A 22,084-nucleotide genomic window follows, 5' to 3' on the forward strand; every position below is an offset into this window, starting at 1 on the left:
AAGCTGGATATAGTTCGGCTGTGAGTCCTTCGCCAAGGACAGGTTCTTTAAGGAATTTAGCACATCGCCCAAGGGCGAGTGCTGGAAGATGTCTGCGCCGCTGAATTCGAAGATCGATAAACGATCAAGCTCGGCGTCTGTGGGCTCACGTGGTTTGGGACTTACGTTCGGAAACGAGTCAGGAGTTCTGGTGACAAAGACGTCGTGTGAGGTTAAGTCTATGTGCGGCTCCAACGCCATGGGATATGTGGCCTCCGTGGTGGGGTCGATCCTCTCGTCCTCAGATGGCGCACTCTGCTCAGGCTCTAAGACCAGAGCGGTTATAGGAGCGATCTCCTGGAAGTGGTCTGATGACAGATTTAGGTCATGATCATCGAGGTGACTGGGAGATGCTACCGCGGTCTCGAATCCGGCGAAGATCAAGTCTCCACGGATGTCCGCAACGTAGTTCCAGCTCCCAAATCTGACCTGATGGCCAAGGGTGTAGCTTTCGATCTGCTCCAGATGGCCAAGCGAATTGGCCCGCAATGCGAAGCCGCCGAACTCGAAGATCTATCCGGGGAGATAAGTTTCTACTTGGACGGCGTCATTATTAACGATTGAAGGGCCATCAAACCTTTTAGCGATAGCACAGAGGAACTCTCAATGAAAGCACCAATGTGTGTGTCAAAACCGGCGGATCTCGGGCAGGGGGTCCCGAACTGTGCGTCTAAGGTCGATGTTAACAGGAGACAAGGGACATGGTGTTTACCCAGGTTCGGGCCCTATCTATGGAGGTAATACCCAACGTCCTGCTTGATTGATATTGATGAATATGAGTATTACAAGAGTTGATCTACCTCGAGATAGTAGTGGCTAAACCCTAGATGTCTAGCTGGTATGGCTATGCTAATGAGTCCCCTATCCGGACTAAGTCCTCCGGTTTATATAGACACCGGGAGGATCTAGGGTTACATAAGGTCGGTTACAAAGAAAGGAATCTACATATTCGACGCCAGGCTTGCCTTCCACGCCAAGGAGAGTCCCCATCCGGACACGGGTGCAGTCTTCGATCTTTGTATCTTCACAACCCATCAGTCTGGCCCATGGCTAACAGGACGGACGCCCGAGGACCCCTTAGTCCAAGACTCCCTCAGCCTCCAGTAAATTTCAATCTCAACTGACCGATTTAAAAAACCCGGCTCGATTCATAAGAAGCTGAGACCCGGAAGGCTGATTCCAAGTTCAAGTTTAGCTTGGATGAAATGGAAAAGCTTAAAACTGGATTTAATGCTAAGAAAGCTGCCTGGGTTGAAGAAAAGGTTGCCTTGATACAGAGGGTAGAATGTGCCAAATCTTCTTTGGAAGAGGTCACCACCGAGCTTAGCGGATTAAAACTCCATATTACACAGATGACTGTCGCTATCTTTGGTAAGTAACACTGAAGTATCGTGATCAATTGTGTTTTTTTGATGCTGTAAACCGCCTGATGATTTACTCACATATTGTGTTAAACAGGCCCCAGGAGCAACAATCTTGGCCAAGAAATGCTGATCGAGCTCAAAGCGGTTTATACCCTAGTGGAACAACTATACACTGGTGCTCAGCACACAATAGCCACCATCTCACCGACTAATCAAGCACCATCCCTTCTCAGTGATGTATTAAGTAAACTTTCTATCCTGCCCGCAAGAATTGAGGAAATCAAGCGGTCGGTTACAAGAGTCGGTGCCATTATGGCTTTAAGCCGGGGTAAGGCGTGGCAGGCGGAACTAGACCCGGCCGAGCTGGCCATTGGTTCCCCCAGCTTCAAAGAGGACGGGTCTGCCTTTGATAAGAAGGATTTTGCTGCTTGCGTAAAAGAGATGCGTCCACTGGTGAGCTTTATTGCTGAGGAGATAGATCTGTCAAAGTATCAGGCAGCTTATATGGCGGACAATCAGAAAATGCCAACACTGGCTTACAAAATTGTGGATCTCATCCCTCCAATCCGGAAGCATACTTTCGCCCCTAAAATCGATCTGTCTTTGCTTATTGATGACAAAGCTGAATTTCAAGCCTTGAATGGCATCAATTGGTCATCGCCTGACTTCTAGACGATGGAGGAAGAAGAAGAACCAGCGCGGGATGACCTAGAGGCCTCCACCCGTCACAACCAGGAGAATTGTTCCACAAGGCGGTTCTTAATCTGCATCGTCATATTTTGCTTGAAAAACCCTTAATTAGTTCATAGGCTGCCAAGCCTGAATGTCAAGTGCTATTCTAGGGCCACACAACCGCTGAGTTAAACCTTAATTCAAACCCGTAAGCCGGACCTCACATGACCAATCGACGTTTTAACTTTGGCACAGGGTCTTTATAAGATTGATTGTCAAGAGTATGGCGAGTCATTCCAGGATTACCTGGTCGGAGTGGCAGGCAAACAAAGGCAGGATAACCCGAATTTTTGGTGAATACACATGGCGTCCAAGCCTATTACAAGGGACAACAAGGCTCTGTTCATTAACAAGGAGCCCCCAAGTAATATTTCATTCCAAGCGTATAAGCCAAATCAGTTGGGTAGTCATAGCTATGCTCAATGAGCAGGAAGCCCCCAGGCATTGTGCAATCAAGGCATACAAGCCAGATCAAGAGGGTAGTCATAGCTATGCTCAATGAGCAGGAAGCCCCCAAGCGATCTTATGAAGAGATAATAAAATGACAGAGGCCCTGAAATATCAGGGATGCTGGCTTTATTATACTAGTCATAAATATATACATTGGTAAAAATACGTACATCGCAAGAGTCGGTGGCTCAGGTGTAATAAGGCCGAAAATGAGCAATATTCCACGGCCGATGGGTCTCCTCCTCTGACGTGTGTGAGTCCTTGTGGTTTCGAACATCAATAAGGTAGTATGACCCGTTGTTCAGATTTTTGCTGACCACAAAGGGCCCTTCCCAAGGTGGGGATAGCTTGTGCATGTCAGTTTGATCCTGGATGAGTCGGAGCACCAAATCTCCTTCTTGAAAGGTCTTGGTTTAACCCGGCGGCTATGATAACGATGCAAATCTTGCTGGTAAATCGCCGAATGAGCCGCCACAAGGTCACGCCCTCATCCAATAGGTCAATAGCATCCTGACGTGCTCATTCATTATCAGCTTCAACATAAGCCACCACCCGGGGCGAGTCATGACGAATGTCACTAGGGAGAACCGCCTCTGCTCCGTAAACCATGAAGAAGGGCGTGTAACCCGTAGATCTATTGGGGGTGGTATTAATACTCCAAAGTACTGAAGGTAACTCCTCAACCCAACAAACCGGCTTCCTCTGCAAAGGGACCATAAGCCGGGGTTTTATACCTCTCAAAATTTCTTGATTGGCTCATTCAGCTTGGCCATTGGACTAGGGGTGAGCCACTGATGATACATCAAGACGAATATGCTCTTGTTGACAGAATTCTTTCATAGCACCTTTAGACAGATTAGTGCCATTATTAGTTATAATGCTGTGAGGATAGCCTAAATGGGAAATCACTTTTTTGATGAATTGAACCGCCGTCGCCATATCACACTTACTCACCGGCTCTTCCTCAACCCACTTTGTAAATTTGTCAACCGCCACCAAGAGGTGGGTCTTTTTATCCTTGGATATTTTCAAAGGTCCAACCATATCCAGCCCAAAACTAAAACGGCCAAGTAATTGGAATCACCCTCAATTCTTGAGCCGGCACATGAGCTCATCTTGAAAATTTCCGAGAACCATCACATTTACTAACCAAATTCTCTACATCAGCATGAACCGCCAGCCAATAAAACCCATGACGAAAAGCCTTGTCCACAAGAGATTTAGAGTCAGCATGATGACCACAATCTCCTTCATGAATCTCTCATAGAATCTGACGGCCTTCCTCGGGAGCAACACAATGTTGAAACACCCCTGTGACACTTCATCAGTGCAACTCTTCATTGACAATAGTCAATGACTTAGACCGTCGGGTTATCTGCGTGGCCAAAGTTTCATCTTGAGGTAAGTCGCCCCGGGTTATATAAGTCAAATATGGAACTGTCCAATCAGGAATAGCATGAAGAGCCATCACCAACTACGCCTCCGGGTTAGGAATAGCAAGATCTTCCTCCGTAGGCAATTTGACTGAAGGGTTATGCAGAATATCAAGGAAAACATTAGGTGGTACCGGCTTATGCTGGGACCCTAGCTGGCTCAAAGCATCAGCTGCCTCATTTTTCCTGCGATCAACATGTTCCCCATGATAACCTTTGAAATGACCAGCAATAGCATCAACCTCTCGGCGGTAAGCCACCATGAGTGGGCCTTTAGAATCCCAAGTTCCTAAAACTTGCTGAGCCACCAAATCTGAGTCACCGAAGCACCTCACCCAGCTTAGATTCATCTCCTTAGCCATCCGAAGACCATGAAACAAGGCTTCATACTCAATTGCATTGTTAGTGCAAGGGAACATCAGCCTTAAAACATAACAAAACATATCACCTCGTGGGGAAGTTAAAATAACTCCAGCCCACGAGCCTTCCAACTGCCTGGATCCATCAAAGTGAATAGTCCAATATGTGCTATCTGGCTTCTCCTCAGGCATCTGTAATTATGTCCAATCATTGATGAAATCCACAAGTGCTTGGGACTTGATGGCTGTGCGAGTCATATATTTCAAACCATGGGGTCCAAGCTCAATGGCCCACTTGGCTACCCGACCTGTGGCCTCTCTGTTTTGAATAACATCCCCTAAAGGAGCAGAACTAACCACAGTGATGGGATGACCAAGGAAATATTGCTTGAGCTTTCGACTAGCCATGAATACCCCATATACCAGCTTCTGCCAATGCGGATACCTCTGCTTGGATTCAATGAGTACCTCACTGATATAATAAACCGGTCGTTGAACCGGATGTTCCTTGCCTGCTTCCTTCCGTTCCACCACAATCGCCACACTAATGGCTCGGCCATTAGCAGCCACATATAACAACAACGGCTCCTTATCAATAGGAGCTGCAAGGATCGGTGGCTCAGCCAACTGCTTTTGCAATGCCTCGAATGCGTGATCAGCAACATCACTCCAGACAAAGTGATATGTTTTCTTCATAATCTGATACAGAGGGATAGGTTTTTCTCCTAACCGGCTTATAAACTGGCTTAAGGCTGCAATACGACCCGCCAGACACTGAACATCATTAATACACGCCGGTTTTGCCAAAGAGGTAATAGCCTTGATTTTCTCCGGGTTAGCTTCAATGTCTCTTTCAGAAACCAAAAAACCCAGTTTGGCTGCTGGCACACCAAAAACACATTTGGCCGGGTTAAGCATCGTCTTGTAGACCCGGAGATTGTCAAAGGTCTCTTTTAAATCATCTATCAAGGTATCCTTCTTCCTGGATTTCACAACAATATCATCCACATAAGCATGAACATTGCGTCCAATCTGATCATGAAGGAAATTTTGAACACACCGCTGGTAAGTCGCTGGGGCACTCTTAAGCCCAAAAGGCATAGACACATAGCAGAAGGCTCCAAAGGGAGTGATGAAAGCTGTCTTCTCCTGGTCCTTAACTGCTCTCTTGATCTGATGATACCCGGAATAAGCATCCAAAAAACTCAAACGCTCACAACCCGCCGTAGCATCAATAATCTGATCAATACAAGGGGGAGCAAAAGGATCAGCTGGGCAGGCCTTATTAAGGTCTATGTAATCCACACACATGCGCCAAGCGCCATTTTTCTTAAGCACCAGCATCGGGTTAGCCAACCATTCAGGATGAAAAACTTCAACAATGAACCCAGTTGCTAAGAGCCGGGCCACTTCTTCACCAATGGCCTTACGCCTCTCTTCTTTAAAGCGGCAAAGGAATTGCTTGGCTGGTTTAAACTTTGTATCATTATTGAGAGTGTGCTCAACGAGTTCCCTCGGTACACCTGGCATGTCTGAAGTCTTCCATGCAAAGATGTCCCGGTTCTCACGGATGAACTCGATGAGCGTGCTGTCCTATTTCGGATCCAGATTAGCACTGATGCTGAACTGCTTGGATGAGTCGCCAGGAACAAAATCAACGAACTTAGTGTCATCTGTCGATTTAAACTTCAACAGAGGGTCATGCTCCATGGTTGGTTTCTTCAAAGGTGTCTTATCTGTCGGGTCAACATTATCCTTGTAAAACTTCAACTCTTCTGTTGCACAAACAGACTCTGCATAAGCAGCATCGCCCTCTTCACACTCCAAGGCTATCTTCATGCTCCCATGTACTGTGATGGTGCCCTTGTGACCCGGCATCTTAAGCTGCAGATAAACATAACAAGGCCTTGCCATAAACTTAGCGTAAGCCGGCCGCCCGAACAAAGAATGATAGGGGCTCTAGATCTTGACCACCTCAAAAGTCAATGTCTCAGCTTTGTAGTCACGATCATCACCAAAGTCCACTTCCAAAGCTATCTTACCCACTAGATACGTCGACTTACCAGGCACCACTCCATGAAAAACAGTAGAGGACGGCTTAAGATCCTTATCATTTAAATTCATACGGCCGAAGGTATCATAATAATGGATATTGATGCTGCTGCCTCCATCCATGAGCACTTCAGTGAACTTGTAACCTCCAACCTCAGGCGCCACCACCAAAGCCAAGTGAGCCGGACTGTCAACCCGGGGCGGGTGATCCTCACGGCTCCATACAATAGCATGTTCAGACCATCGCAAGTATCAAGGGATTGCCGGCTCAACCGTGTTGACTACTCTCTTATGAACCTTCTGGTCCCGTTTACATAAGCTTTTGGTAAATACATGATACTGGCCACTATTCAACTGCTTTGGATTACTCTGATAACCAGACTGCTGCTGCAGATTCCCTTTACCAAATTGATTAAAACCACCTTGACTGCCTTGGCCCTGAAAACCGGAGTTTGAGCTGCCACCGCCAAAGCCAGGCCCGTGAGAGCCGGATCCTGAGCCGCCATTCGGGCCATGATTGTTCTGGAAAAATTGGAATTCCTATACTCCCTCATGATAAAGCAATCCTTCCACAGATGATTGCCTAGCTTCTCTTGTGTACCATGCTTTGGACAAGGCCGATTCATCATCGCCTCAATGTTAAATTTTGGTCCTCCAAGCCGTGGCGGCTTTCCCTTACGACGCTGATTATTATTCTGTGTATTGGTGTTAGCCACAAAATCTAAATTTCCATCAGCTTTGCGTTTACCGTTGCCACTTTGACCCGCCGTATTATGCTGCTACCCCTTTGCATTGCCACTCTTCTTCCCCTTACCAGTCTTCTCCTCATCAGACTCAGGGTCTTTAGTACTATCAGAGCCGGCATATTTGACGAGAGCCTCCATGAGCTCCCCCATGTCATTGCAGTGACACTTAAGCCGCCCCAGTTTCCGCTTAAGGGGAAGGAAACAACAATTCTTCTCCAACATCAGGAGTACTGAGCCGGTGTTGATACTGTCTGATGAGTTTATAACAGCTTTGGTTGTTGACTCGCCCTCACCTTGGACGCAAGAGTCTAAATCCAGAATTGACATAGGCTGCTTGCATGTGTCTTTAGTTTTTTTTGGATAAAACACGTTTTCAACTCCGCCCATGACCTGATGGAGTTAGCAGGCAGCCCTTTCAACCAAGTACGAGCCAGCCTATCCATCATCATGGTGAAATACTTGACACACGCATCATCATTGACATCCAACATCTCCATAGCCATATCATAGCTCTCAATCCAAGCCTCTGGGGACTGATCCGCTGTGTAATTAGGCACCTTGCGGGGGCCATTGAAATCCTTAGGCAAACGCTCGTTGTGCAAAGCCAACACTAAACATGGCACACCCAAGGTTCTAGAGGTCACTCCTGCCTCCACAGACACTGGCGGATAAACCAGAGATTTTTGTTGAGCAGCTAGCTCAGCCTCTCGACGCGCCCCGCCCTGATCCACCAAAGTCTGAACATCGACACCACCACGCGTCGGGTCATGCCTACGAGGCTGGTCATGGTGTTGCTCACTACTTGAAACTTCTAGCGAGTCAATATGTCTGCTATAACTCCGGCTTGGACGAGGGGTCGAGTGAATCCTTTCACGGCTGTACGAATAAGCCGCCTGTTGAGCCACTGCTGTCTGAAGAAGTTCTCTGGCCCTCCGCCTCTCTATCACAGCCGGAGACTCACCTTCAAATGGGAGAGCCGCCAATCATGTCGCCGCAGCAATCATATTGTCCAGAGGGTTAGAATAAGACCTGGTGGTGTTGGAACATGCTGAGGAAGAGCCATATCCAAACAAGGCAGATCCATAGCACGCGGTTGAACTGACGCTTCGGTCACGGGCGTCTCAACCGCCCGATTCACCACGGGCCGGTCACTGGTCCCTGGTGTGTTGAAAAGGTTTCTTGCATCATACTCTAGAGGTAAGCGACTCTGGTGCCTCCTTCTCATGATGGCATTTGAAGCGTTTTGATCCAAGGTAAGTCGGAAAGACTCTGCATGAATGCATTGTGCCAGAGCGTCCCAAGCATCTCGCTCCATGGCCATCCGAGCGTTTTCAGTTGCCAGCTCTTCCTTGGCTTGAGCTATCTCATCTCATAGCTTCGTCACATCCACCTTATGCTGTTCTTGAGTGTCCAGGGTCACCTCCACCCCCATCAAAGCCACCAAAGCATCCAGCAATTCAGTCAGAACCTAAGCCGGCGGGCGCACAGGGCCGGTAGCACCAGCCGTCGCCGCAGCCGTTGAGCTAGAGGTCATAGCTGCGACGGTCATTGAGCCAAGCGCCGGCTCTATACCGGCCATGAAGATCGCCACCCTGTTCGGCGGCTCATAGGGGTCCAAAATACTGTCGCCATTGGAACAGCCCCCAAGCCGGCCGTCCTGCAGTTGATACATTGAATTGGTCTCACCAGTTGACGATTCACCATCAGAGTAGATGACCGTCTCACCACCAGACACAGATCCTTCCTCAAATTCCGCCCTACGGATGAAACCAACAAAGGCATTCTTCACAACGGCTTGAACCTTGGCAGGTTGTGCACGCTGAGCCATCTCGATGATGTCGGTGTAGGTGTCTGGCTCAGGGCCTGATTCGCCAATCTTGCCGACGAAGACGTGGATTCCGCCAAAGGGGATGCGGTACCCGTACTCAATTTAGTTGGCCTCGGGGCCCCAGCCTGCGTTGTCGATGTAAAGTTTGCCGCGATGACTCTTGGTCATCCGGCCCACAACATATCCCTTGATCCCTGGGAAGCTGCCCTTCAAGAACTCCAGACCACCGTGCGCAAGCCCCACAGTGGGCACCAACTGTCGTGGATTTAACACGGCAGATGCCCTAGCGAAAGGACTTAGTCATGGGGCCATCACAACTAGGTTAGCTTGAAGGGGTTAATGGGGACAAAGAACACAAAGAGTTTATACTGGTTCGGCCCCTCGCAACAAGGTAAAGGCCTACTCCAGTTTGGGGTTGTATTGCTTGGGTTTCGTTTATCAGGGAGCGAATACGCTTGACCTAGTTCTCGATCTCTTCTTTGTTTCCCTAACCCACCACCGGGTCACCCCTTTATATACACAGGTTGATGCCCGGAGGCTTACAGAATCCCGGTCGGCTCATACACAACGTGTCCGGCTCGGTAACTGCTAAGCTTTCCTTATAATACCAGTTACACACAATATGACGGTTCACACCCATGGGCCTCAAGTTACCACCGGGTATTGGGTTGTCAATAAGCTTGCTCTATGGACCGCCATCCTCGTAGTCCTCTTGGGCCTTCTCTTCTTAAGTCGTCAGGGGCATGACCCGGCCCCTCCTGGGCGGGTCATATCCAATAGTTATATCCCCAACAGTTTATGTCTTGTCCATCACATCATTCTCCTAATGCTGTGATCCCGTTATCAAATAACAACTCATGTCTATGGCTTGGAAACCATAGGAATCTTTGATCAACGAGCTAGTCCGGTAGAGTATCACTAGGGACATGTTGTTGTCTATGTATCGACACATGTATTTGAGTTTCTAATCAATACAATTATAGCATGGATAATAAATGATTATAATGAACAAGGAGATACAACAATAACCACTTTATTATTGCCTCTAGGGCATATTTCCAACAACTTCACCATCTTTGGGTCTAGGGGAAGGCATTGTGGAATTAGTTTGTTGATGATGGGTTGCGGGAGTGACTGAAGCCTAAACCCCACTATACGAATTGTTCCATAAGGAGCCGTTTTCGATCCATATGTTTAATTATGGTTAAATTTATCTTAATTACTTCTCTTGTATTTGTGGATGCTTGGATGGAGGGTATAATCATAACTAGGTTTTTCAAGTAAGAACATTACATTAGCTCAGGTCCACCCACATAACAACTTATCAAGGAAATGAACGTAAGTTAATGAATCATGGTGAAAGTAACTAGAAAAAATTCCCGTGTGTTGTCAAGTGCATTTATTCACTATAAGAAGTATCACCGGCTTGTCCTTAGCAACATTAAGGATTGGGACACATTGCTGCACCTTGCTAGTTTTGTTACTTGTTACTTGTTATCAGACTGTCTATCAAAACTATTTTACAGCACTTGCAGAGAATACCTTGCTCAAAAACCGCTTATCAATTCCTTATTGGGTTCGACACTTACTTACTGAAAGTACTACTGTCGGTGTTCTAGGATTGGGGGTACCCAGACCTGCCTACCTGCGGCCCAGCGCGTGACTCCATCAGCGGCCCGGTACGACCCTGTTCCAAGGCCTCAAGGGCAAAACCCTCACAAGGGCCCCTGGCCTCGCGAGGGGAACAACGTCAAGACCTCTCGAGGAGCGGCTCCCCGAGCCCGCCTCCCAAGGAGCGGAGATCTCTATGCAAGCCTCCTACATCGCAAGGCACACAATGACGTGAGCCATGATGACCAAGGCCAGGCGGGCGCCATCGGGGGCAATCCAGGACAGTTTCCTATTTCATGCTAGGCAAGGACGTACGCGAGTTCCCAAGGGATCCCCCAAAGGTTTCCATTCCCGTGCAACAAGACCAAGACCACGAGCTTGGCAGGGCGGATGTCATCGTCAAGCCCACCACTGTGTCATGACTATAAGCTTTGCAAGCAAAGACCACATTTTGTCAGGATAAGATGTACTGCGGGCCCCCTTCAAAATTGGCCACTGTGTTATTCCTTCCTGCCTAAGCTATGAGGGTAGAGAAACAGGCCTAGTATAAGTATAGGATAGTCTCCACCGAGGAGAGGAGGACGAAGGAAAAAGGAAAGAAGGGAAGATCCTTTGGTCACTGAGCTCTCCCCGAGGCAGCTCACCCATTGTACTAGTTCATCCTCAACCTCCTCGTGAGGCCAATACACCACAAAGCAGGAGTAGGGTTTTACACCGCAAGGTGGCCCGAACCTGGGTAAATCTTTGTGTTCATCTCTTTCCCCACTCGCACGAACTCGACGAGGCCAAGACATAGGGCGATGAGCTTGAGGCAGCAGCTAGGATGGATCTTCATGCACGCCCCAGAGTTCGAACCTTGTTTGGGTCCGCGGAGCCCCCGATTCTGACATTTTGGCGCGCCAGGTAGGGGCGTGTCGAACTCCTTCTTCTGGCTTCGCTTGATCTCTACTTTGTCGCTCCCATGGCCGATGCCTGCCGAGTTCGCACCGAGTGTCGGGCTACTCGCGTTGCCCAGACGGTGCCTGATAACCCACAAGTATAGGGGATCGCAACAGTTTTCGAGGGTAGAGTATTCAACCCAAATTTATTGATTCGACACAAGGGGAGCCAAAGAATATTCTCAAGTATTAACATTTGAGTTGTCAATTCAAACGCACCTGAAAGACTTAATATCTGCAGCAAAGTATTTAGTAGCAAAGTAATATGATAGTAGCGATAACGGTAGCAAAAGTAACCGTAGCAGTTTTGTAGTGATTGTAATAGTGGCAACAGAAAAGTAACTAAGCAAAGATCAATATGTGAAAAGCTCGTAGGCAATGGATCAGTGATGGATAATTATGTCGGATGCCATTCCTCATGCAAAAGTTATAACATAGGGTGACACAGAACTAGCTCCAGTTCATCAATGTAATGTAGGCACGTATTCCGAATATAGTCATACGTGCTTATGGAAAAGAACTTACATGACATCTTTTGTCCTACCCTCCCGTGGCAGCAGGGTCCTATTGGAAACTAAGGGATATTAAGGCCTCCTTTCAATAGAGTACCAGACCAAAGCATTAATACTTAGTGAATACGTGAACTCCTCAAACTACGGTCATCATCGGTAAGTGTCCCAATTATTGTCACTTCAGGGTTAAGGAATCATAACACATAATAGGTGACTATAGACTTGCAAAATAGGATCAAGAACTCACATATATTCATGAAAACATAATAGGTTCAGATCTGAAATCATCGCAATCAGGCCCTAGTGACAAGCATTAAGCATAGCAAAGTCATAGCAACATCAATCTTAGAACATAATGGATACTAGGGATCAAACCCTAACAAAACTAACTCGATTACATGATAAATCTCATCCAACCCATCACCGTCCAGCAATCCTACGATGGAATTACTCACGCACGGCGGTGAGCATCATGAAATTGATGATGGAGGAAGGTTGATGATGACGATGGCAACGGATTCCCCTCTCCGGAGCCCCGAACGGACTCCAGATCAGCCCTCCCGAGAGAGATTAGGGCTTGGTGGTGGCTCCGTATCGTAAAACGCGATGAATCCTTCTCTATGATTTTTTTCTCCCCGAACGTGAATATATAGGGTTCGAGTTGAGGTCGGTGGAGCACCAGGGGGCCCACGAGGCAGGGAGGCGCGCACCCACCCTCGTGGACAGGGTGTGGGCCCCCTGACCTTGATTCTTTCGCCAGTATTTTTTATATATTCCAAAAATATTCTCCATTGATTTTCTGGTCATTCCGAGAACGTTTATTTCTGCACAAAAATAACACCATGGCAATTCTGCTGAAAACAGCGTCAGTTTGGGTTAGTTCCATTCAAATCATGCAAGATAGTGTCCAAAACAAGGGCAAAAGTGTTTTGAAAAGTAGATATGTTGGAGACGTATCAGCGCCCATGGGCCATGGTGTTCCTCGCCGCTCCGCTTCTCCCGCAGCTAATGTTGCCACCGACCCTGCTGCTCATGAGCAGTAGGACTCTTCATTGCCGCCCTCCGTGCGGCGTGATGGCCGCACCACCACTCCTTCCCTCACTCTCGCCATGGCGTCTTCCTCCCACTCCCGTCACGGGCCGGCAAATGCGTGGGCTGCCCAGCTCATGGCACGTGAGCTGCTGCGCTACCGCCCCGCCAACGAAGGCTACAACACTTGGCTAGGTCGCATCACCGAGCTCGTCAACACCGTCGGCAAGGCCACATCGCCCTCCCACTCGCTCCATTCACCGCCCTCCCGCGCTGGCGATGTGGCGCATGGCGCGCCTCCTCCTCCTCTGCGCAATACTGATATGTCTTCGTCGTATCCATAGTTTTTTATTGTTCCATGCCAATATTATACAACTTTTACATACTTTTGACAACAATTTATATGATTTATTGGACTAACCTATTGATCCAGTGCCTAGTGTCAGTTCCTATTTTTTGCAGGTTTTTTGCTTCGCAGAATATCCATATCAAACAAAGTCCAAACACAATAAAAATTTACGGAGAATTATTTTGGAATATATGTGATTTTGGGGAGTTGGAATATATCAACGCAAACGGGGGCCCACACCCACCACAAGACACATGGGCATGCCAGGCAGCCCAGGCATGTGGTGGTGGCTTGTGCCCTCCTCGTAAGTCGGTTGGAGCTCTACCTCGGGCGCAAGGAAGCTTATACTAAAAAAATCGTGTTAAAATCTCTGCGCAATCGGAGTTACGTATCTCCGGGAATATAAGAAATGGTTTCGGCCAGAAAACAGGAACGCGAAACAGAAGAGAACAGAGGGGGAGATCCAATCTCGGAGGGGCTCCCGCCCCTCTGCCACCATGGAGGCCATGGACCAGAGGGGGAACTATCCTCCCATCTAGGGGGAGGCCAAGGAAGAACAACAAGAAGGAGGGGGGCTCTCTACCCCTCTCTCCCAGTGGTGCCGAAGCGCCGCCAAGGCAAGGATAGTGACGGCAATCTACATCAACAATCTTGCTACCGTCAACACCAACTTTCTCCCCCTCTATGCAGCGGTGTAAAAACTCTTCTCCTTGTTGTAATCTCTACTTAAACATGGTTCTCAATGCTATATATTATTTCCCAATGATCTATGGCTATCTTATGATGTTTGAGCAGATCCATTTTGTCCTATGGGTTGATAGATGATCATGATTATGATTGGTTTGAGATGTATATTTTATTTTGGTGCTGTCCTACGGTGCCCTCTGTGTCGCGCAAACATGGGGGATCCCCGCTGTAGGGTGTTGCAATATGTTAATGGTTCGTTTATGGTGGTTGGCGTGAGTGACAAAAGTATAGATCCGAGTTTGGCGGTCATTGCGTATGAGATAAAGAGGACTAGATACTTAATGCTATGGTTGGGTTTTACGACCTTAATAATCTTTAATAGTTGCGGATGCTTGCTAGAGTTCCAATCGTAAGTGCATATGATCCAAGTAGATAAAGTATGTTAGCTAATGCCTCTCCCTCATATAAAATTGCAACAATGATCACCAGTTTAGTTATCGATCACCTAGGGACAAATGACTTTCTTGTTGACAAAAGCTATCTACTGTTATTGTCTTGCATTGTCCTCGTAGTTTTATTCTTGCAAAGTACTTCTAGTTTTATTCTTGCAAACTTATCCTTTCACCTAACAAATAGTTTCATACTTGTTTTTGGTAAAGCAAATGTCAAGTATGCGTAGAGTTGTATCAGTGGTCGATAGAACTTGAGGGAATATTCGTTCTAACTTTAGCCCCTTGTTGGGTTCAACACTCTTATTTATCGAAAAAGGCTACAAATGATCCCATATATTTGTGGGCTATCAAGACCTTTTTCTGACGCCGTTGCCGGGGAGCAATATCGTGGGGTGAATATTCTTGTGTGTGCTTGTTTGCTTTATCACTAAGTAGTTTTAGTTTCCTGTTCTAAGTTGTTATCTATCTTTAGTTATGGATATGGAACACGAAACACCAAAAAATTAGTTGTAACCTCCTAAAACCTCGATGCTCATTATGTGAAAAATATTAAACACTACTTTGATAATCCTAAGAAAACCCCATTCAACTTGATAATGGGAGTAACATTGGATCAACGTGAATACTTTAGGGATTATCGCTTTGACTCAAAAAGGAAAACTTTTATGGGTTCAAATTGAAATGTTGCAATGGTATGCTTGGAATTTATGCTCGAGATATGATTACACTTGTTGCTCTAGCACGAAGGCTCCACACGTTCCCTTTTCATGCAAATTTAATGATTTTGACACATTTGCTTCTTATGCTAATGGCAAATATGATTACTATGATGTGGAACGAATAAAAAAAATTTGTTGCTTTTAAGGGTGCTTATGAAATTGAATCTTTGTTTGAAAAGTATGAGGTTTTTGATGATTCAGTTTATAGACCTAAATTTTTTGCTATACTTAAATATTGCTATGAAAAATTATAAATACAATATCGATATTGATGCGTTTATTGAGAAAGTCTCCACTGTCATAGAAGAGACTAATATTTTGCAGGAAACTATGGAAGACGGAATTGATGAAACGGCGAGCTCATTGGATGAAAAAATGACGAGAAGAGTGAAGAACAAAAGGAGGAAGAGCGCATTAGTTACCCTTGCCCACCTTCTAATGATAGTAACTCTTCAACTCATACATTATTTAATGCCCCTTCATTCTTACCGAAGTATGAATGCTATGATAATTGCCATGATCCCGTTGATTCATTTAAAATATCCCTTTTTGATGAACTTGATGCTTGCTATGCTTGTGTACTTGATGCCAATATGAATTATGCTTATGGAGATGAACTTGCTATAGTTCCTTATGTTAAGAATGAAATTTTTGCTATTGCACCCACACATGATAGTCCTATTATCTTTTTGAATTCTCCAAACTACACTATATCGGAGAAGTTTGCTCTTATTGCGGATTATATTGATGGGTTGCCGTTTACTGTTGCACATGATAACTTTGATGAATATAATATGCATGTGCTTGCTGCTCCGACTTGCAACTATTATGAGAGAGTAACCATATCTCCAACTCTCTATGTTTCCAACATGATAAAATTGCAAGAAACTTCTTATGCTATGTATTGGCCTTTACTTGATGTGCATGAATTGTTCTTGTATGACATGATGATGCATAGGAAGAGAGTTAGACTTTGTCATTTCATGATATATGTTGCTTTGTGCTCACTACTAAATGCCAAATCATTGTAAATTAAAATTGGCTTCGATATACCTTGGGATCCAGGTGGATTCATTACTTGAGCACTTTATGCCTAGCTTAATGGCTTTAAATAAAGTGCTGCCAGGGAGACAACCCAGATGCTTTAGGAAGTCATTTTATTTTTTATTGCTTTTATAAAGTTTAAAAACAAAAAAATAGAGGGGAACTTAAAACTTAACAAAAAGAAAAGTGGAAGTGAGAAAGATGAGCACCGTGGAAGTGGGGCATATCCTTGACCTTTGGTTCATGCCGATGGAAACTTTGTGAATCTTGAATTACAGAAACTTTTCAACAAAAATAATTATCCCCTTGTACAAATCCATTGTATCATAAAAATAAGGTGCCAAGATTTGCCTTTAGGATGATTAGATTGCTTGTTGGTATGTGCGGTGCTAAAACAGAAACTTTAGCTGTAGTGCGTGATTTTACATTTTTTACTGGGACACTGAAAGTTTCTGAAACTTTTTGCACATTATTGCTATACAAATTGTTTATTTTTTTTTTTACTATTTTCAGAATTTTTGGAGTACAAGAAGTATGGTCAAGGTTCAGATTGCTACATAATGTCCTGTTTTTGACAGATTCTGTTTTTGATGCATTGTTTTGCTTGTTTTGATGAAACTATCAGTTCTATCGGTGGTATTGTCGGTGGGAACGACACCTATGGGATCACAAGAATCCCTACTATGGTTAGCGGGGCGCGTGGTCGTGAGAAGAGTGGATCAAACAGATAGTACATAGTTTGTTTATCTAGGTTCGGGCCGCGAGGATGCGTAAAACCCTACTCCTGCTTTGGTGGATGTACATGCCTGTTCTTGAGCTAGCTCTGGGGCATTAGGAGCTCCAAAAAGCCGAATCCTCCTCCTGGTCGCCTCGGGCCTCCTTTTATAGAAAAAGGGGTTGCCACAGTGGCACGCAGGAGGTGGAAAGGGTACAGTGATGCGAGGTTATCCCTCGCATTACATGACAAGGCGCGTTTAATGCGTCTTGCTTAGGTGTCCTTGCTTTATCGGGGACGGGGGAGAAACCTGTCTCGTCCGTCGCTGCTCCTTCTTGTGTCGACACATGCCCTGGCCAGCGATGCCTGTGATGCCATGTAGGTAGGTAGGCAGCTGAGGTGGCGCAGTGGAGGGTCTTCACGAAGATCTGCATGCCGCCACGTAGGTGCCTGCCCAGCTGGTTGGGTCAGCAGCCACATGCGTACGGTGGTGGAGGTTTAGTCGGCGTGGGCCTGATGGTGGCCCTGCGGATGTTCTTGGCAAGGGCCTTGCTGGGGCCCCGACAAGGGTCTTGCTGGGGCGCCTACTGTCATCCCCGGCAGGGCACTTGCCGGGGGCCTTGTGCTCTTCCTCGGCTGGGATCCCACCAAGGGTCGTCATCTTCTATTGTACGTATCTGATCTTGAATGTCTTCACAAAGATCTGCATGCCAGCACGGGGATGTCTCCCGAATCCTTGCCCCATGGGGGCAGTGGACTTAAGGGTGATTTGCTTCGTAGGCGTGGGGCGAGTTGCCGTGGCAAGGGTCTTGCCGGGGTTGCTAAAACTGTCTCCCGGCAAGGATCTTGCTGGGGGAGTCCGCTTCGTATCCATTGTTCTTCGTGGTTTTGGCCTTGACATCGTCCTAGTTCCCTTGAGCTTCGGTCTTACCCTGGCTCACCTCCCTTGCCTTGCTTGGTGTGGTGGTGCCCGCGGCTCTGACTGCCCGTGCACAGTTATAGGGGTACAAAAAGTGCACCCCTCTTTTTGTACACCGACAGGAGCCGCCGGGCCTGGGCCACACATAAGCGCAATGCGTTGTTGGGTCAGGCCCAGAAACGGTGCGCGGGCAGGTGGGGCGGTTTTTACCACAGTAAGATTCTTCGCGCGCTGCGCTTCCCACGACTTGCGCGCGTGGCGCGGCGTGGGGAGGTGGGCGTGACATGGGCAGCATGCGTGGGGTTGGTCTCTGCACGCATGTGTCACGTCGTAGTAAAGGGGCGGTTCACGCCTTCCCCATAAACGGAGGGAGGCGTGGAGGCGCGGCCCATTTACTAAATGGGGCTGAGGCGCGGTCTTCAAGGCGTCCACTCCCCACGATCACGGGGTGGGGAGAGGTCGCCTCACCCGTCCCCTCGGTTCTGCATGTCCGCCACGTGTCTCCCCTGCGCTTGGGGTGGCAAACGGTGGAGGCGGGAATCCGGGCCGTCGCTGGTTGGGGCGGCGGGTCGGTCCTGGCTCCCTGCGCCTTCCGTATCTCGATTGGCCGAGCGGGTGGCCGAGCCCCAACGCTGCTCCTTTATAAAGAGCGGGAGGGGGGGATGGCGTCCCTCATTCTTTCATCTTCTTCTTCCTTCAGCTTCTGCTCCTCCCTTCCATCCTTCATGGAGAGAGGGAATCCCGGTCCTTCAACGGTGGCGGCAAGGGTCGCCGCTCGACAACGCGTCCCTCCTTCTCCTGCGCCTGCGGTGGCAGAGTGAGCCACGAGGGGAAGGGGGAGGGGGCGAGGCCGTGGGCGAGGCCGGGGCGCTCGGGGAAGAGGAGGACGGGGTGGCGCGCCGGCCTCGCCTCCGCCAGCAGCTCCCCCTCTAATGGAGGGCCATGTTGGGGATGACCCTTGTGAGTTCTTCGTCAGGCTGCGCCGGCCGCCGCGCCATCGCCTTCGTCTCCCGACTCCATTTGCGCGGGAGATGGAGATGGATCCGCCGGAGTCATTGCGGCTGCACATGAGGGGCTGCGGGATCAGTGGCACGCGGGTCCGCGTCGACTTCCCCGCTCCTCACGTGATGTATCTTCGTTGGGCATGGAAGACGTTTGCTCATATCCACAGCTTGACGAAGGGGCTCACTCTCCATTTTAAGCTGATGGAGGGTGGCCTTCTCTCCGTCAAGGTCTTCGGGCACTTTGGGACTCGTACAAGGTGCTGCGTGGAGAGCTCTTCTGATAGTGAAGACTGCTCCTCGGGCGGGAGTGACGAGGAGGACAGCGGCAGCGACGACGAGGGCGGTAGGCGGAAGGATGAAGGGTCCGACTAGGTGTCGGGTGCCGCTCCGTGCAGCACCGGCGACCCCATCATCCTTGTCGCCGGCTCCTTGAACTTCTCAGGGTCGTCTCCTTGGGCGGCTGGCATTGGGAGGCGGCGGAGGAGGAAGAGGGCGGGCGGCAAGGCCGTCAAGTCGGAGTACACGGGCACCGACGCCTTTGACGCGTACTGACGTCCTGCCGCCTCGTCTTCGAGCTCTGCTTCCGGCGCCGCCATCACCACCCAACCTTTGGATGGCCACCAAGATGTTCTCCCTGCGTCTTCTGCCACCCGTAGCTCCCCTGGGTGCTCCTTTTGCCCTTCTCGGCTCCTTGACCTACCTCCTGAGGAGAGGGACAAGAAAGGGATTACGGGCACCTTATCTCTTTTTAGTTTGTAAGCCTTCGGCCCTTTGTTGAATTTAAAACTTGTAATCCCTTCATTCATGTTTTTCATTCCCTACGGACTGTACCTGAGTGGAATGTTTTTAATGAAAAAGGGATGCTTGCCGGGTCATTTGTTTGCGGGTGGAACCCACGACAAGGAGTAAATCCTTGATATCTCTAAGATAAACATTTTCTCGCCCGGCAACAGGCCTTGCCATCTCCCCACTTCGCTTGACCTTTCTCACGCCTTTGGCGGAGGCAGGGATGAGGCGGGTTCAGGCTCCTTGTTTTATCCTTTCGCTGCCGCGACTATGACCAAACTTGGTCCCAGGAACGAGCCCTAGGGCCTAGAGTTAGGGGAGCACGGTAGCTTAAAGAAAAACGAGGTTTCACATACCTCAGTCCAATGGAATGCATGATAAGGGATGAAGAACTTATCTGAAGCTGCAGCCCCCGGCAACCCTAGTTTGCCGTGGGTGAATCTTTGCTCTTCCAGCCCCCGGCAATACTGGCTTGCCGGGGCCTAGATACTGGTCTGTTCCTTTTTTTCTCCCCAAGTGGTTTGGCAAGGATATCTGTGTGTCCTGTGAACCAAAGAAGACAAAAGAAAGACAAAGAGACACACACTCGACCTCTAAGCTAGGGGTTAGTCGCCGCTAAGCACTATCAACCCTAACCAAGGACGAGACTCGACCTAGCATGCATGTTATAACTTAGGGCGCTAGCGCTTCATTTATTTATGCTCAGGGTCTGCGCCTGGCTTTGTACAAAGGGTTACATGCATCATCGGCAAGGGTCGTACAAAAGGTGGCTTGCCGGGGGGCTCGGCAAGCCGCGCCTCACGGGTAAAACTTGCGAAGATGCTTAATGTTCTAGGAGTTACTCACCAGAATGGCATCTTCGGTCTCCAGGCGGACTACGCCGGGCTTGGTGACTCGTATTACCTGATAAGGACCTTCCCACTTTGGCGTCAACTTGTTGGAATTCTTGGCCGATTGAATGCGTCGAAGAACAAGGTCGCCTTCCTTAAAGCTTCGGGCATGAACCTTGCAGCTATGGTAGCGGCGCAAGGCTTGCTGGTAGCGCGCTGCTCTCACAGCCGCCCGAAGACGATCTTCCTCAAGGAGCATTGCGTCATCTTGCCACAATTTCTCTTGCTCAAGCTCGTTATAAGCGAGTACTCGAGGTGACCCGTATATGAGTTCCGTGGGGAGAACTGCTTCTGCCACGTATACCTGGGCAAAGGGTGTCTGGCCGGTGGCTCGATTTGGTGTCATTCTGATTGACCAAAGAACCACCGGCAATTCATCAATCCAGCATCTTCCACTCTTGTGTAGTCTGTCAAAGGTCTTTGTCCTCAGGCCTCGCAGTACTTCAGCATTTTCCCTCTCAGCTTGACCATTGCTTTGTGGGTGAGCAACGGAAGCGAAACAGACCTTGCTGCCGAGGTCTTGAATATATTGCATGAAGGTGTGGCTTGTGAACTGCGTGCCGTTGTCGGTGATGACCCTATTGGGTACACCAAAACGGCACACCAGTCCTTTGAAGAACTTGACGGCTGACTGTGTTATGACCTTCTTCACTGCTTCCACTTCTGGCCACTTTGTGAACTTGTCGATTGCAACGTACAAGTACTCAAAGCCCCCGACAGCGCGGGGGAAAGGGCCTAGTATGTCGAGCCCCCAGACCGAGAAAGGCCAGGAGAGAGGAATGGTTCGAAGAGCTTGATCTGGCTGATGAAGCTTCTTTGAATGGAACTGACATGCTTCACACCTGGTGACTAGTGTCGTTGCATCCTGGAGGGCGGTGGGCCAGAAGAAGCCTTGCCGAAACGCTTTGCCGTCAAGGGCCCTCGACCCTATGTGGGATCCACATATGCCTCCATGTATCTCCGCCAACAGCCCCAGTCCTTCCTCTCGAGGGATACAATTCAATTTCACACTGTTCGGCCTCTTTCTGTACAATATGTCATCGACGAACTGGTACATAGTAGAGCGACGGGCTACTTTTTCCGCTTCTTCCTGCTCCTCAGGAAGTTCCCCTGTTTGGAGGAATCGGACGGTATGTTGTGCCCACGTTGGAGCCTGGGGCTCGACGGTGAGGACTAAAGGCATTTCCTCCGCTATAGGAGCGGCTGTCTCCACGGCAAGAGCTTGATGCTCCGTCGGAGCTAGCCTTCCTGTGGTGGGCTCAGTGTCTCCGGCAACATCCTTGCCGACGGCTTCGGGGAGCTCGGCAGGAAAGTACTTGCCGGGCCCTGATTTTCTCCTCTTGTTCTGCTCTGTTGATGGATCAACGGATGGCGGAGTTAGCCGAAGCACAAAGGTACCTGGTTCCATAGGTAGCTTGAGGGCAGC

Source organism: Triticum urartu, chromosome 3A, assembly GCF_056163025.1.
Source record: "Triticum urartu cultivar PI428250 chromosome 3A, HENAU_Tu73, whole genome shotgun sequence".
NCBI lineage: Eukaryota > Viridiplantae > Streptophyta > Magnoliopsida > Poales > Poaceae > Triticum > Triticum urartu.